Source organism: Macrobrachium rosenbergii, chromosome 5 (assembly GCF_040412425.1).
Source record: "Macrobrachium rosenbergii isolate ZJJX-2024 chromosome 5, ASM4041242v1, whole genome shotgun sequence".
In the NCBI taxonomy this organism is placed as follows: Eukaryota; Metazoa; Arthropoda; class Malacostraca; order Decapoda; family Palaemonidae; genus Macrobrachium; species Macrobrachium rosenbergii.
Window position 1 is genome coordinate 24,826,918 of NC_089745.1, and position 17,782 is coordinate 24,844,699.

At 35.5% G+C, this 17,782-nt stretch overlaps 1 long non-coding RNA gene across 1 annotated transcript in view; it reads right to left on the minus strand.

The window, feature by feature from the left end:
• The window catches only part of LOC136838606 (uncharacterized), a 39,848-nt gene extending 24,288 nt beyond the window's left edge, over nucleotides 1-15,560 (minus strand). The window contains exons 1-2 of the long non-coding RNA XR_010853053.1: nucleotides 15,449-15,560; nucleotides 12,777-12,875 (exon numbers count right to left, since the gene is read on the minus strand). This is a non-coding gene — a long non-coding RNA (uncharacterized lncRNA). The remainder of the gene's footprint in view (nucleotides 1-12,776; nucleotides 12,876-15,448) is intronic.
• Between the last annotated feature and the right edge of the window lie 2,222 nt (nucleotides 15,561-17,782).

Sequence of the window (17,782 nt, forward strand, 5' to 3'; positions counted from 1 at the left end):
CACCTAAATTGTCATTTTTTGGCCATCCACTTCAAGAAATTGAACTTTACCAGTTTTCTCAGATGGCAGTGGCGGCCATTTTGAAAAACGCCTAAAATAACTTTCTTGACGTTTTGGTAAGGTATATGGGAGCTCATTTTTTTTAGTATCATATGCCCTTGTTAAATCCACTGAGAAAAATTGGTATCCTAAACACGGTCACAGGGCCCCTGAAAATGACTAATAATGAGCAAATTCATGCTCTTCTATATGTTCAAAGCATTGTTCCAACATTTTCCCGTTTTTTTCTGAAATTTGTTGAATAGATTATGAGTGAAAAACTTCTTGTGTGTACGAACAATTGTCATTTAACCACTGACGTTCTTGTCAATTTCATGTTTTAAATGTACACATCTCTCTCCCTCTCTCTCCGAAGCTTATCAGAAGGAGTACCAGTCAAATTCCTTGAATCTACACATGACAACTAAATGTAACATACCTTCAATAACATTCCTAGTTTTTATTAATTATGCTAGTAAATTATGTAGAAATATAAATCTTTGCAGTTGTTAAGAAACAGTATGCTTTCATAGCTTTCACCCAGTTCCTAAAGGTTTGGACCGTACACAAATTAAAACAAGGATTGGACACGTACCACTAACCATTTTGGTTAATCAGCTGTGTGACTAACTTTATTGGTTAGTTTATTGTTTATCTGAATTTGATCTTCATTAAGCGCAATAATTCTACCATGTAATTATTGTGAAGAAACTAGAAATAACCGGAATCGTCTAAGCATTATATTTCGTTTATCACTTGCAGACACGTTGTTTGACTAGATTTCCTAGAACTCCGGCGGAATGCGCACAATTCCAAGTGTGATGCAGGCGTTTGTGTGTGTTTCTGACCATACTCGTGGTCTTGGTGACCAATATACAGTAGGAGTAGGTTTAAGACAGCAACTACTGAAGCTTTTGTCCACCCGACGATCAATAACTGCTTAGCACCATTCTCTCTCCAGTTGCTAGTTCATCATCGGTTACTATAAACAATATATGCCATGCGTACGTAACGACATGCAATCACCCCCAACACTTCGTTTTTTTTTTTTTCTTTTTTTTTTGTAAATCAAGACTTTCCCGTGTAATTTTCTGATACGAAAAAGTTAACTGCTTTATTGTGTGACTTGCTCCTTGTCCGTTGGCTTTAAAAGGAAGCATGCTCCTTAAATCTTTCGATCGATCCTCTTTTGTAACTTAGGTTATATTCAGGCATATTAGACTTAGTAAACGTGTGTGTGTGTGAGAGAGAGAGAGAGAGAGAGAGAGAGAGAGAGAGAGAGAGAGAGAGAGAGAGAGATTATTAACTCAGAATTATCTTTCTCAGGTTTTTTGGATTAAGAAGCAGATGGCTTCTCAAAATACTATTAGGCTGCTGCTTTCTGGTAATCATTATCCAATACCTGAGCAATGGAACGTTGGTGGAGTGGAGACGTAAGTACTACAGTAGGCTTTTTCTCCTTCCTGTATGTATGTAATTAGGATATATACAAATGCTATGAAATTTTAATAATAAAAGTGCTTTCAAATTACCTCACGCAAACACGTACGCTTGCTTACACTTTTTTTTAATAAACCACCCTATAAAAAGGGTGGTTCTATAAAAAAAAAAAAGATGTTACTGCCACATTCTTCCCTTAACTACCAAATGTAGGATGAAACCCTGTCAGAAAATATTCACATGAACACTCACTTCCTATACATAGAAGGCGAAACAACAGTGTCTAGATAGACGAACTCCCCCTCTTCCCAAGAGAAACGCTGCGCCATCAACACTCATCTGCCCCACATAATGAAGGCCATAATCTTATAATCTTATCAGCAGGCCATGTGGAGTTTCTGATAACTCAGAGACAGAACTTTGTTCTTAGGTAGTAAAAGTGTTCAGGGAGGGTTATGTCATTTCTCTTCCGACTCCTCCCTCCTCTGTCGTCACTGATAGTTTTCCTTTCTTGCTCTCATCCCGGGAGAAGTTTCTCATCCTCCATAGAAGCAGAATTTCTCTTGTAAGGAAGCCATAGAGAAATTTTGGAAGCTTAAGCATGCTTTTCCAACTGCCTGTTTCTTAGTTTGAAACTGTCCATATGTTGGAGGCCAATGCTACGTGTCTCAAAACCCACTAGATTTTGTCTTTTCCCTGTTCCAGGGAATCATCCAGCAAGTTTCAGGCAGTTTCTCAGCATATGACAGCATGATTCTCTGATCATACAGGAAATTTCTTTCAATGTCTCATGTCCTCCATCTTACAAATACCTTTGGTGATTGCAAGGAAAGTTACTATTGTGGACCTGGGATTTCGGACTAAACACAACAGAAGTTTTCTGTGAGAACATGATCTTCAATAAGGAATGGGACATTTGTTTCAACCAACAGCCATTGATGGGCCCGACAATTTTTTTGGTCTAACTGGGGATGAAGAGAGATTCCCACAGTTTTTAAGATTTTCATGAGAAGAAATGATTACACAGTTTCTCCTCGCTTCTAAGTATTGTTCAGCCCTTATAGAAGTTCCTAATAGAGCAATGGCTTTCAATTCTAGGTGATACAACCTTTTTGTGGAGTTTTTCAGCTTTTCAGTATCAGAATAAAACCCTCCCCGTTTATCTGAACATGCGTGGCATGGGAAGTCTTCACCATATTCAACTTCAGTTACAGTGCAGACGAGTTTTCGAGAGATGCTAGAATGGCAAGCAGACCATTTGAATCTTCAGTTAGTCTCTCATGGAAAGTAAGAACCCAGACCTCTCGTTCCTTTAGACACCTCGTTGAAGGTCTGCTGCATCCTTAAGGAGGATCTAGAAGAGTAGGAAGTTTGATCTGGATTACAGAAGTTGCTCCATATCTATAACCTCAAATTCTTAGAAGTCTGAAAAAACTTAAAGTAGTGCAAACATCTGGTTAAGCAAGTAGCAGTGTTCATGGACAATGAATCTTCCCTTTTCATATATATGCACATACATATATGTAGGTATAATTGTGTGTGTGTGTATATATATATATATATATATATATATATATATATATATATATATATATATATATATATATATATATATGTATATATATATATATATATAATTTATATATATATATATATATATATACAGTATATATATATATAATTATATATATATATATATATATATATATATATATATATATATATATATATATATATATATATATATATATATATATATATATATATATATATATATATATCAAGGAGATATCTTTAGACCAACTGAGTAATGATATAATTAATGTGTGTTCTTTAATACTCAGAGTAGCAAATCCTTTCTTCTTGAGACAGAAACAGAATATTGTGTTGATTTCTTAACTAGTTCCGGTTAGAAACAATGTCTTAGTAGATCACCAAATCAGAGGGAATCTGACTCTCGACAGAATGATATCTGAATTATCAAGTATGTCAGTTTCCACAGAAACTGTAATAAACTCCTATTGTAGATCTCTTCAAAACGACTCAGGACAGGAGATTACCTGCCTACAGCTTCCCCTTCCAAGATCCTCTGACTGGTGCAGTAGGCTTTTTCTGCAGAATTAGTCAGTTTTGGATACTTTTTCTTGCGATAGTTAGAGGGGTACTTGACATGTTAAGAGAATCTTAGGATTCCAAAATGTTCCTAGAAGCTTTGTAGGGGCTGTAGAGGAGTTGATTTCAGATCTATTTCCTCTGGCAGAATATCCCCTGAAACTTCCTTTCACGAAAGATCTTCTAAAACAACTGTCATGGAGTTTTCAAAACTTCTGCATACACCCAATCATTGCGTTGACACTATCAACATCTCGTGTGAGAGTGAGGTTTTTGGTGGCTCGAGAGGTTATCCTCAAGTTACTAGAGCCTCAAATACTAATAATTTCTGAACCAATGGTCAGTTTATCAATCCTGGAGTTGGTCTCGAGGTAGATACTGCATCCATATTTCAACAGACAATTTAATCAATTCTTTATTTTTCTTAGTTACCTATGAAAACTGCTGATCCCAGCTATAAGAAGATATAGTTCAATGATTTTTCGTTTTACACATGCTCAGCTAGTCCTAAGAGATCTTTGGGTCTTTTGAAATCAAGGCACCTGGAACTCCATATCACTCATTTTGGAGCCTGGATGTGGTTATAATTTTGTCTGCGGTGTCATTTAAGTCTTTAGAAACAGCCACTTTAAGCACTTAACTATATAAACACACTCTTGGTAGCCCTAGCACCTGTGGAAGAATGAGCAAATTCTGAGTGTGTTTTGCAGAATATTACCTTAGCCTGATAGCTGTAGCAAGTACAGTCTTTCCTTAATTTTAAAGCCAGGTCTTGAGCGCTGGGGAGCCTGAAGGTATATTAATTGTATTGGAACACACCTTTATTTCAACTGGTATTCTTTTATCTTTGGCTGTCATTTATTGGATTGCTGGATCCACACACACACACACAGGGATACCATTAACACCCCTTATGCTGAGGCAGCTTTCTCTGTAAGGTTGCTCTTAACTTGTCTCATATCAGACAGCCTTATTTCCCGACAGGGATCCAATATCTGGCAGCAGTGTAACCCCAGATCACATTAGAATGCATTGTGTCCTTTAGTTCACTTGGCTAAGCGGAGTCTTATCTACCGACACTAAGTCACTAGGCTTATCTCAGTGAGCGTTTTATCCAAAATAATACAAATTTCCATAATAAAATTGATTATTTTGATACCTACTTTTAAATCAGTATCTGCCCAGCCGTCCCACAATTTAGTGGGCTGTTAAAAAGAATCATGGACCCTAGCAACAATGCCATAGGTGACATAATAGAACAATCAACAGGAAGCCCCATCCCCTCAGCCAAGGGGCAATAAAGCACCTTCCACAAGAAATCTCTCGCTACATACTTAAACACCTGACACTTAAGGCACCTACTCTGAGACACACCTTTCACCATCCTCATGGACCACACACTGCTCATCTATGGCATTGCCAAAATCCAAGATGCATATTCTGACCAGCTCTGGGTCATAACCGAATTTGGGATTACCTTATGGCAAATCCCCAGCAGGAAAGTTCCATGCACTGGCAACAATAAGATCTGCCGTTGCCCTGTTGCGCCAGCTGCCCTTTGGAGGAAGGAATTCCATCTCATCCACAGACTCTCACCTTTCTGGGATGACAACAGCCAAATTGTTAAAATTATTTGGTACAGAGACAAATGAGATGTGAAAACGTGGGCCAAACCATGCCTAAAGTGCCAAACGAGCAAAATAACTGGCCACATGGAATCCAGCACTGGCTAATTCCCGCAACCCCAACAACGTTTTGGCCACCTCCACATAGATATAAAGAGGCCCCCACTCCCATTTAATGGCTCAAGATGCATTTTCACAGCTACAGAATGCTTTACACGATGGCCAGAAGGAACACTAATATTGAAAGTAACCTCACACGCCTAGACTAAGGCGATCCTCAATTGCTGAGTTAGCAACTTTAGCATACCCTATGATTTAGCCTCTGGTCGAGAACCAGCCTTTACCTCCAAAACACAGACCACTCTGGCCAAATTAATGGGGTCAAGAAAACACGATACCACTGTCTACAAACTGCCGTCTTTACAGCCAGAATGCATCAGCCCACACAGAAAGTCAAAACCCTCCTGGACCATCCTCGGCCCCTGCACCATTCTGAAGGAAGTAATCAATTTCTTACCGAAACGGTACTCAGCAAAATGCTCCAGGTCTAGGCAACTTAAACTCTCAAGACTGCTTAGTCGTCAGAAAGTACCATGAAAAAGCAGTGCACATCAAGAAACCTACATATGTGCTGCTTTGTATTCCTACAAAACACAGCCCACAAGCCTCACCTAATGGCCCTATGCGGGGTCCCTATCTTTTCCTCAAATACAAGAAAAAAGCACTGAAGTTCCAACTCTATAAACAAGAGGACTGGGTCTCCACTAACAGGATAAAACCCAGTTACCAGGAAGTCGGCAAAGTCCCTGTCACTCTATCCAAGTCTTGAGATCAAATCCAATCTCCTAAGACTTAAGCTGTAACAAAGCCATTTCTTGTATACAGCTACATTCATATTTCATATCTTGTATCTGCAAATGAAAATTTTAAATTATTCATTTTTGTAATAACCAAGTCTATAACAACACCCTCTCAGCATCCTTATAGCCAACTACCTTTTATGAACGTCAAACAGTTATCAGTTTGCATGTTTTATTATAAATAAAGTTCATCTTCAAAATTTATACTTTGCACTATACTGTAATCTATAATAATTTGCACAGTGTAACATGCCCTTAGCACCATACTGGCCCAGACGAAAGACTTAATCTAACAGTCAATAAGGTGGAAAAGGTGGAAATTTTTTTTTGGCAGCCAATCACGAAGCTACCCTACAGTCGGGGATTTCCATCGCTTTTTTTCCATCCACAATGCTCGGTCAAACAAGAGATCAATTTCCGAGAATGAATCAGTCTTATTCAGAGTTCCTGTGTGTCTCTTTCCTTTAAAAAATCACTAAGTGACTAAACATGACTAAATGTAAGCATATTAGAATAAAGGATATTGAAGTGAGGAATATTTGGGATGACAGGTTTGGAGAACCAACAATGAGGAGGTCTGATTGTCGACTATGCCTTGTGCCAGTGTTTTCTGAAGGATTCATAAATGGGTATGACGTAAGATAGAAGAATGGCAAAAATAAACTTGTGATTGCCGAATATAAGCATGGGAATGCCTGCATGCAAAAGCATAACAGTCCTCTATATTTGTTCTCTTTATTCTAGTTATAAATTTCAATTTCAAAGACAATCAACCAACATTTTCATTCCAGCCCTGACAACGATGGAACTGATAGACAAGGTATCAGCATCATACATGGCGAAGTCAGATGAAGAAAAATCCTCTTATCAGTGGAAGACTTACTGAGGTCTCCACTCTCCGTTAGACCATCAAACCCATGGCTGATTAAGGTTTGAAATGCACACACAGTTGGATGTACCAAATGTATAGCAGACACTCACCACTAATATTCAGTAAAAAGGAAGCCCAGTTATACTGTTACTTAAAAACTTAATGGGTGTTGTAAGGTATCTGAATTTTCCTCGTAGTCTTAAAACTTAAACACCTGGCCAAGCTCTATCTCTGCAATATCTATACTTTTGCATAATTATGCTAAAATCTTCAGTAGGACATTGTGCAATAGATAGGCAAAATAATAACATGAGTAATAGAAACTTTCATCATTTGCAGAGAATTAGAACACATTTTCTATATCCCCCTTCGACCTACCCATACAACTTGAGCTTCACCGAGAACCCATTCAAAGGGAAAATGGCGATGATTCGAAACGTTCTCAAAGAAAAGGTAAGAATTTAAATTAATCTTTATAAAATGAAAATCAAGTTAAAGGCGAAAAATCTTGAAAATCATATTTATTTAACAAATAATTCGTTCTGGGGGCTTCTGATCATTCATTCACGAGGCATAGAGCTAAGATAAAAGCCAAGATAATTTTTTAAAGATTGATAAGCACACAAGCAGTCTTCGCAACTTCCTTTCGGACCTATGTAAACAGACCAGCTGCATTTCTAGCCATGAGATCTAATAATGTCAGCCAAATAACAAAAACTAACGGGTGAAAAGTTTTTTACCCAAACCTGCCAGCAGAAAGCAATAAAAATCTCATTAAAATGATCGCAAGTATGCAAATCATTCCAATGAGGTTAATTCAGTCAATATTCCAAAAATACAGCACCTCACAAGGCCATGAAATCATCGTCTTATACATCAGTTTGCCTATTATTTGCATAAGAATCATGAAAACTATTTTACAAGAGGTTGAAGCTCAAAATGTCATACAAATATACCGCTGCCTAATAAAATATAGCAAATAGCAAACGGAAAACCCAGGCTGCCGTGCGTTCAGTTGCTGACCTTAAGATCTGATAATCTTATTTCTCTTATTTTGGATCATATCCCTTGCATTCCAAGGTATGCGGCCGCTACGTCAAAGGATTCCAGCCTTTTCAACATCGAGCTACAGAGGCAGATGCTGTGTATAAATATTTAAATAACTACTAATTCTATATTATTTCTTATGGATGTATTCTGAAAAGCATAAAAGTTCAATCGAGCATGTACTAAACAAAATTGTCAAAATTCTAATACCCAGACTGACTTTAATATAATTTCAAACTGCCGAATCTCAGCCACTCTTTAGTTCTTAATGGAGAAAAAAAAAAAAAAAAAAGCTTATCAAATACGCCACGAGAACACCGAAATTCTGTCGTGTCAAATTTGCATGTATTGCAAAACCAATGAAATGCAGCTTTATTTCTTCCTACATCTATCATTGCGTTGTTCTATCCTTGAATGGTATACTTGATTTTTAGAGATCATTCCCTTTCCTTTTCAGAGGAACGGGTTCTTTATAGAAAGCAGTGCCCTGGATGGAGAAATTGACTCTCACACACTAGCCCTTGAAAGAGAACTTGGATGGAAAGGAGTGCTCATTGAAGGGAATCCAAAGTACGTGGAAAGCCTGAGGCTGAAGAACAGGAAGGCATGGACAGTCAATGCATGTCTAAGCGTCAACCAATATCCTATCAAGGTTAGATCTCTCTTTTTCGTTTTCATTAAGACAAAATAAAGCAAACGAATTTCATTCATATTCCATTGGCAATTTTTATAGCTTCGAATAATATAAAACAAAATTATATTTACCGGAACTGTTGTCAATTATACTAAGATTTGCTTGCGTTTCAGAACAGAATTATGTACTAGCCAAAGGCATTAACATAACCAGCCATGATACCATGGAATCAGTCTTTACGAAATGACTGAAAATTTAACAATACAGAAACTGATTTAACAAGCACTTTAGTAGCGTCCAATAACTCTCACTGACAGAGCAATAAGGATGAAACCCAAACCTAATAATCTATGATGAACTCAAAAATCTTGATCATCTTTCAGGTGACCATAAAGCCAGACTTAACAATTGGTCAGACCAACAACAAACCCCAGATGGAAACCACAACTAAACCAATTTTGCCCGAAGTTCAATGTTTCCCTCTGTACTCGATCCTACTGGCTCTCAACACCACGGTCATCGATTTCTTTCGGCTAGACGTCGCAGGAGACGAGATCAGAGTTCTAAAAACTATCCCATGGGCCAAAGTAGATATAAAGGTAAAATATGCTTCTCTCCCCCCCCCAACCATCCCCATTCTCTCTCATGCTAAAACATTTGTTTACTCACGGATTCCATTAAAGGGCAACTGCAGCTTCCTATGGCAGGTTCCTATATTAGTGTTAATTGTGGTATGTACTCTATGAACGTCAAAGCATTATTCTATAATCGTTAATGTAATTACCGAAGTCATTCGTCGATTATTCAAAGTATTTTTGCCTTTACAATTATCAAAGCTTAAGAAGATGGTAATTTTAAAAGATCCACTTATACCTTGCAACAACTAAATTTTCACAGATATGTAGATACTATTTACTAATAGATACGAATTTCTAGAAAATTCCATCATGTATTGCATGGAACCTGAAGAGAATTTTTTCAATAACACCAAGTACAGTCTTTGTTTATTTTCAGGTGCTATACGTCAAAAGCAATTACGCTCTCAACTGGAAAATGGATTTAAAGAAGTACTTAACAAGTAACGACTACACCGTCTTCCGGGATGAATTACATTATACACTCTTCACGAAAAATGGCTATGTTCCTTAGCCTCTAAGAAAACAAGTTTCTTTTTCAAGCTTATTATGATCTAAAATTATGTGACCAGGATTTCAACTGAACGTGCCCATGATTAAATATAGAAAACGTACAACGCACAAACAAGAACGCTTTTAGTTAAAACTGATCCTATCAGCAACGAAGTTCCGCAATATTCACAACTAAGAAATTCTAACAACATCGCTTGTCCTCATTCTATATACGCATTTCCAGCATTTTATTTGACTAAATCATTAATAAAAACTTTTCACTATCATACATCTTTATGTCACCAGCAAAGATTAAAAAGATACCTCGATTAAATCAAACAAGAGACCTTGGCCCAAAGAGCTCACTTAAGCCACACTGCTGCAATTACAAAATCTGATTATTTTCAACACATTCCCAGGCAACTTTATACCCATATGGTGGCAACCTACCTGGCTTTTGGGGCCATGGCTTGAACAACTGTTAATATAAGTTACATAGAGACAATTGCTTATTAATTTGAGATGCGTGGGTCTTGTTGATCTTGAGAGGGTTTTTAAAGATTTGTTCTACGTATTGCCACGTCAAATTCTGGGACCCTAGTGTGATCCCAGAGGCCATGGTTGCAACAAACCTGAATCAAGACTACACAAGGTAGCTTTCACGGAAGGTTTGTCACTTCTGACCCAGTAGTCCCAGAGATTTTTATCTCCCATTGGAAGAGACGATGTCCCTCATATTTGAACGAACTAGAATTCCCTTCACACAAGGATGCCTGTGCTTAAGTTTGGTTGAAATTGATTCAGTGGTTCTACAGAAGCTGAAAAGTTTATACCAGACAGGCTGACATACATACACGTAGAGAGCGAAGCTATGATCAGAAAAGTTTCCTAGCTTCAAGTTCAGATGAGCAAAATATGCTAAGCAGTTGACAGTGGAACTGAAGCTGAAAAGGGATTTTTACCCGGATGGTGAGCAGATTAAAAAAGTCCATATATTTTGTTACCTTGGTCCTATTCTTACCTCAAACCTCAGTTTGGATGAATAACACCCACACGAATTGGCTAGAAAGTAGTAGATTTTGACTTCTCGAGGAGGTTGCTTCAATAGAATGTTCACAAAGCCAAAAAAAGTCAATGTTTACACTGCTTGCTCCTTATTCAGTTTCCTTTCTGCATGCCAGCTCAAAAGACTTAACAGCTTCCAAAGCCGCTGCTTGAGAATGATCTCTAAGATACACTGACTATCACACTGACAAATGCGGTGTCCTGAATAGGGCAAAATGTGATTCAACTTATACCTACTGTATATCAATGCGAAAAAAAACACGGTTAGAAAGTCCACCTCATAATAACGGATGACAATGGAACTCCAAAGAAACACTGAGAAGAAGAAGAAAGTTGAAAGCTCTCTTGCACTACTCAGACTCTGTGAAGTGTCAGATATATCAATGCAAAATAAATGACTGGGACATGGTTGCGGCAGTGATGAAGTGGCGGAGGTATGGAGTCGTGAATAGTAATTTTCGACGACCTGTCTATTCATTTCATCACTTCTGTTCATTTATTTTTTATTTTGATCAATATTAACGATATTTCTAAGCGCTTAATAACAACTTTGCAAGCGAGATTTTGCTCGTGTGTGCTTGGAGTCAGCTGGTAATTTACCTAAGAATGAAGTTCACTTTTGTCATTTGAACTGAATTAAATAAAAGAAAATAAAAAGCTGTTAAAATGCGTGCATAAAGCCTTAAATTTCAAAACTTTCTTGCTAAATGCTAAATATATACAAGCTTACATCAATAATCAACTGTGATGTCGGTTTACAAAGCTCTTAAAAATTCATATCTTATTACTATTATATGAAACCAACGAATATATATAAGTATTTGTAAAAATTTTAATAAAACTGAAAATCAAAATTGCTTTTATAATCTTTATAGATCAATCATTTGCACTTAAATACGTGTTTTCCTTTTATACTTTACTTGCTTCCTCACGATACTGTTTATTCCCATCGCCTCTCCAATTCTTTTTACCGACCATGCCATTCATGCTACAGATTACAGTGCAACTTTATTCCATGACTTTTCCAGCATTTAGTTGCACATTACTTGCCACTCGAAGGGATCATGGAGCCTACAAGCGAATATGGAAAATACATCAACGAGCACATGGTTTTCAACATGCATTCGAGTTCACAGCTGAAATTCAGCTGTCCTGAATCTTCAGCCGAAGACACATCCTGTGTGATGAGTTTTACATAAAAACGTCCCTTTTGCTCTGTGCTAATACCGTTTAACAATACCTCAAGGTAAAAGACTGCTATAGTAATACTTCATTTTAAATGCCATGTGTTAACGCACACTAATTACTATATATAATCTGATAAAACCATTCCCACCTGTCGGAACTTCGGAAGGCTAAAGGAGCAAAGCAGTTGGTCTGGAGGAAATCTCTTGGTTGGAAAAAAAAAATTATATGCGCCGAAGTTTCTTCGGTGCAATCGAGTTTTCTGTACAGCGCATACGATAAGAAACTCTCAGCCACTATCAATGAAACTCTCAGCCGCAGCCCATGAAACTTTCAGCCACGGCCCGGTGGTGACCTGTGTTGTTGGCACCTATAGCGGTGCCAGACGCACGATCATGGCTAACTTTAACCCCAAATAAAATAAAAATTACCGAGGCTAGAGGGCTGCAATTTGGTATGTTTGATGATTGGAGGATGGATGATCAACATACCAATTTGCAGCCCTCTAGGCTCAGTAGTTTTTAAGATCTGAGGACGGATAGAGAAAGTGCGGACGGACAGACAAATAGCCATCTCAAGAGTTTCCTTTTACAGAAACCAAAAATGCCATTTTATTTGATTTTAAACATCAAGCATGTATAACTGATAGTTATTAATACATTCAGTTCGGTAAACAATTTACAGTTTAAATGCAATGAAGAAATTATAGGAAAAACAGAAGTGTGAAAATAATCTCCCACTTGCCACCCACACTGAACACTTAGCTCTTACCTTCAAAAAACTGTCATCTGAGATCCATTTCTATAATCCTAGTCTGGTTAACTGATGAAGGTGCTAATCTCAATACTAAGACATTCTTGAATATTTAACCTGAAACAGAATTTGCTGTTAGATCCAAGAAATAGTGACTTACGGTTTATGTACTTTCAATACTTGGGTTAGTAAATATTTATAAGTACAGGTAATTCAAACAACGATAGCCACACGAATCTGCTAGAGCCAAAAAGATTCAGTATTAGCCTAGGTATATTTAATTTCTGGTAGTCGGACGCCTGAATTAATGTATTATAAACCTACGAAGAACTCAATTTCAGAAAGAAATTAATGTGTATATATATATATATATATATATATATATATATATATATATATATATATATATATATATATATATATATATATATATATATATATATATATATAAAAACCCTTTAACATCTCGAATTCTTCAAAATTTTAGGATAAGCTTTTCACAACAAAGCTGAGATCCAAATGCAAGATATGAACCATTTCTGACGTACGTAGCAGGATTCGAACCCGCATCCGGAATAACAGAAAAAGGTCACTTTACCGACCAGATCGGTAACGTGACCTCTTTCTGATATTCTGAATTCAGGTTGGAAACCTGCTACAGATGTCAGAATTATTTTATAATCTTCTGTCTGTATCAACGTGACATCACCTCTTTGTGATACTCTAAATGCGGGTTCGAATCCTACTACAAACGTCAGAATTACTTCATATTCTTGCATTTCGATCTCAAGCTTTGTTTTGACAAGTTTATTCAAGATATGTGACGAATTCGAGAATTAAAGAAGGCACTATCTATATCTACATCTATATATATATATATATATATATATATATATATATATATATATATATATATATATATATATATATATATATATCGTTGAGGGTCCGACCTGGAATACGAGATGATAATTTTCAAAATTTATTCCGTTTCATAAAGCATATTTACATTGTATGGGAATTTCTACCATAATAAAAATATATATATTAAAAATTACATAAAATAAAATGAAACTTCATTAAAAGCCACAATAAATAAAGACAAATAAAACCCATACATTTCTATTATTGGCCAAGGTAATAATCAAACCGATTTACTTACAATGGAAAAACTCAAACTGCTTGTTACTGAATTAAATAGACAGTGCTCCTCTACTCTGTTTTTATCTTCCTTTCCCGTTACTTTGGTGTTGTTTCCAGTTCTGTTCTATACTTTGCATTAGCAGGTTAGTTCGTTTTCGATGGCAAATAGTGCTTTTATGTATATAATTTTTATTGTTTTTTTTTAATGTTATTTTAGTGAATCCTTTGTAAATTTTATTTCAGTTTAGTGTTTTGTTTTTTATTTACTGTGGCTTTTAATGCATTTTCATTCTGTTTTGTCAATTTTTACTCTACATATTTTTTTCCTGTTTTGGTAGAAATTTCCAGATGTAAATATGATTTACGAAACGTTGATATAAAGTGTGAAAATGATAATCTCGTCGTATTACTGGTCGAACCTCAATGATATCTACCTTGGGCTTTTTGCCTACACATCTTTATATATATATATATATATATATATATATATATATATATATATATATATATATATATATATATATATATGTATGTATGTATATTTATGATATGAAATAGGCACACATACATATAAGTGAACTAAGATGGTAAACTGCATTATTCTTGAGTATTCAGTCTAAAATATAGACTGCTGTCATATCCCATATATGCATATGGTGACATGAAGTATTTAAGTAAATAACGAATTGTAGGTACAGACAGGTGACACAAATAATTCAAGTTAAATGAACCTCCTTGATACCAAAATGATGCAGTAAAATGGTAAGCTCCAGTAAATTTCATATCCAGTAACTGAACGACTGAATTAATCAATTTTATTCCCAAGATAAAACTGATTAGAAAAAGAAATGAAATATAATATATATGTGTAAATATGTTTATGTATATATACATATATATATAACTATAAATACCATAATAATACTGCTTCGCTTCTCAAAAATTACAGTTTTAAGAGATAATCATAATCACAATGTCTATCACTTTTTAGTGAAATCCTTGTAGGTTAAATACCAACAAAAAAATTTCCTGGTTTTGGAAAGTTGTACTGCAAGTGACAGACAAACAAATGCTCTTGCCTGGTCAATCCCGACGGAAACAGGAAATGCAAGTGTATACTATTCCTGCCGTCTAAGGAAGCGAAACTTCACCTCAAGGAAGATAACAGATAACTGGTCTTGAAAAAATGCAATAAAGGGAGAGAACAGCGATGGCCAATACTAGCAATAAATGAACAACTGACCTCCATTAACTAACTGTGGACAACACAAAATAACTGAAACATTACGGTAATAAGGAGAATCAAACTTTCAACATCATACCTGACATATATTTAGAAGCAGGATTCGAAGTGCTCTCTATCAAACAAGTCCAAAATTATATGAAGGCCTTTAAATGTTGACAGAAGGGAAAGGTTTCGAGATATAAAAGAAAATACGATATGAAAGAGCTCGACAAAGAAATAAGAAGTCTTGAGGGCAAGTAATTTAACAAAGTTCAGACAGCCTATATACCTTCAATTAAGATTAGATGAAAAATTTACTCACCAAGCTTATAACTATCTCGGTCATCTATCACCAGTGCAGATTTCTAACTGATGGAAAACCACTATGGCTGAAAACAGTTTAAAAGATACACTATTAGATGAGTTAAAAGAACAATTATTACAAAACTAATAACAAACTGCTTACAATTTTTTATAGTTTAGTTACCATTAATACATTATAAAAAAACTGTAGTATCTTTATCTAAAGTATTAATATTCAAAAACTCATAAGCTTAAATGACCATTAGGATATATTCCGTGATAATTTTTCTTTAAAATTCATTCATTAATCTGAATATTAAACACAAATTGTAATAAATCAATTTTATTTGCTCACCTTCTAATCTCAGAAGTCGCCATCTCTCCAGGCTCTTCATAACAGAAAAATAATCTTAAAATTGTTGAACGACGGTTACGATCTAAACTAACCTAACATAAGAATGCATTCGGTACATTTTAAATTTTTGTTTACATCAAAGTACAAGCTAAATAGGGGGTGGGGAAACAGCGCAGTCCGTTAATGAAGCGCAAAATGGAAACAGTATTCGCGTTAATGAAAATTAATCTGAATTTCCAAAACAAACCCTAAAGTTTTTAAAATTGGCAAAAATAACAGAAAATTTAATAAGTAAAGGGGAATCGATCAATTCTACCCGACTAGATTTGCCGCAAGATCTGAAACGAAAAATCGCCAAAAAGTGCGAAACCTGTAAGAAGAGAACAAAGTCACACTTCCACATACCTTTGCGAGCCTTTATCGATGCTGAAGAGAAATATATAGGCTATCCAGAATTATGAAATATAAGAATTTTTTTTTTTTTTTTTTTACTTTTCTGGTCATGAACAGAATTTGTTTGATACGCAAACCTACATCTCGTGTCATCTAAGAGTAAAATCTTTTGTTTTTCTTTTCCTGTTTAAATAAAAATATGTGCTTTACAGTTTCAAAGCAAAATTAATTAAAGATAACCACTCATTCTGGATAACCACTTGTTATACCGAGTACTACTGAGCCAAACGCAAAGTTACAAGCAATCAAATGTTAAAACACATCACATAATTATGGTAAACCAATCTAATATTATAATAACACATCACATAAAAATGGTAAAGCAATCAAATTGTATAATAATGCATCACATAAAAATGATAAAGCAATCAAATATTATAATAACACCACAAAAATGGTAAAGCAATCAAATTGTATAATAATGCATCACATAAAAATGATAAAGCAATCAAATATTATAATAACATCACAAAAATGGTAAAGCAATCAAATATTATAACACATCACGCAAAAACGATGTCATAAAATAAAGCACAGAATATCGTAAGCATCCATACTGTAGCATTATGTGGGGTATTTATACAATAAAAAATACGTCAATATAAACGTAAAATTTGGCAAAAATCAGTCTACACAACGTAAGGAATTTACACATTCAACATCATGCACATGATAACAAGGCCTTTCAAAAAAGAAGCGCCAGGTAATTAATTTACTACAAGAAAATAAAAATCTATGGTTAAACATACTCATAAAATTAAACATACTGGAACACCAAGAGTAATCAACAACCAGATCCCCTTACAACCATTTGGCGACCCAATTTTACGCCTAACGCCACTTAACAGCCCAGTTTGCGCTTAAAACAAATCAGCAGCCTAATTTATTACAAGTCAGCAAATAATGTACTTTCTGTTTACAGCCAGTAAACGACCCGGTTTACGATTAAAAGCATCCCAAAAGCTGATTTTATCCAAACCTATATAATCGTTTATATCGTAAGCCAATTAACAAATTTACGCCTTAAATTTTACAATTTACGCCAAAAGCCATTATGTTTATTACTGTTTATAGGTAAGCAAGCAAGCAACGAAAATTCGCCCACGAAACGTCAAAATCAGTTTTACTCTACAACCAAATTTCCAATGCCTAAACTAGCTAAAGTTACAAAAGCGTTTTCAACTTTATGAAGTTTAACTATATCTGCGCACAGAAAAGCTACATTACGCCAAGCTGCAACTAAGATTTAAAGCAAATGTTACTATATCGCTCATTGGAGCTTAACATCACACGTAAGAAAATCTACGTTACGCCAAGCTGCAATTCATACTGAGATCCAAGGCAAAAGTAATTGCTCTTTTCTTACGCCAGGCAGCAGCACATCTTATGCATCGAAGCCATTTAATTATGCACATACGCTTAGAGCAAATTAGCAGTATTTGCGATTTAACAATGCAGTTTACATAATACACTTGTAGGTATCAAGTTCTTTAACAGCAAGTAAAAATTATGTTTACACTCCAAAATTAAATTTTAAAAAGTCTA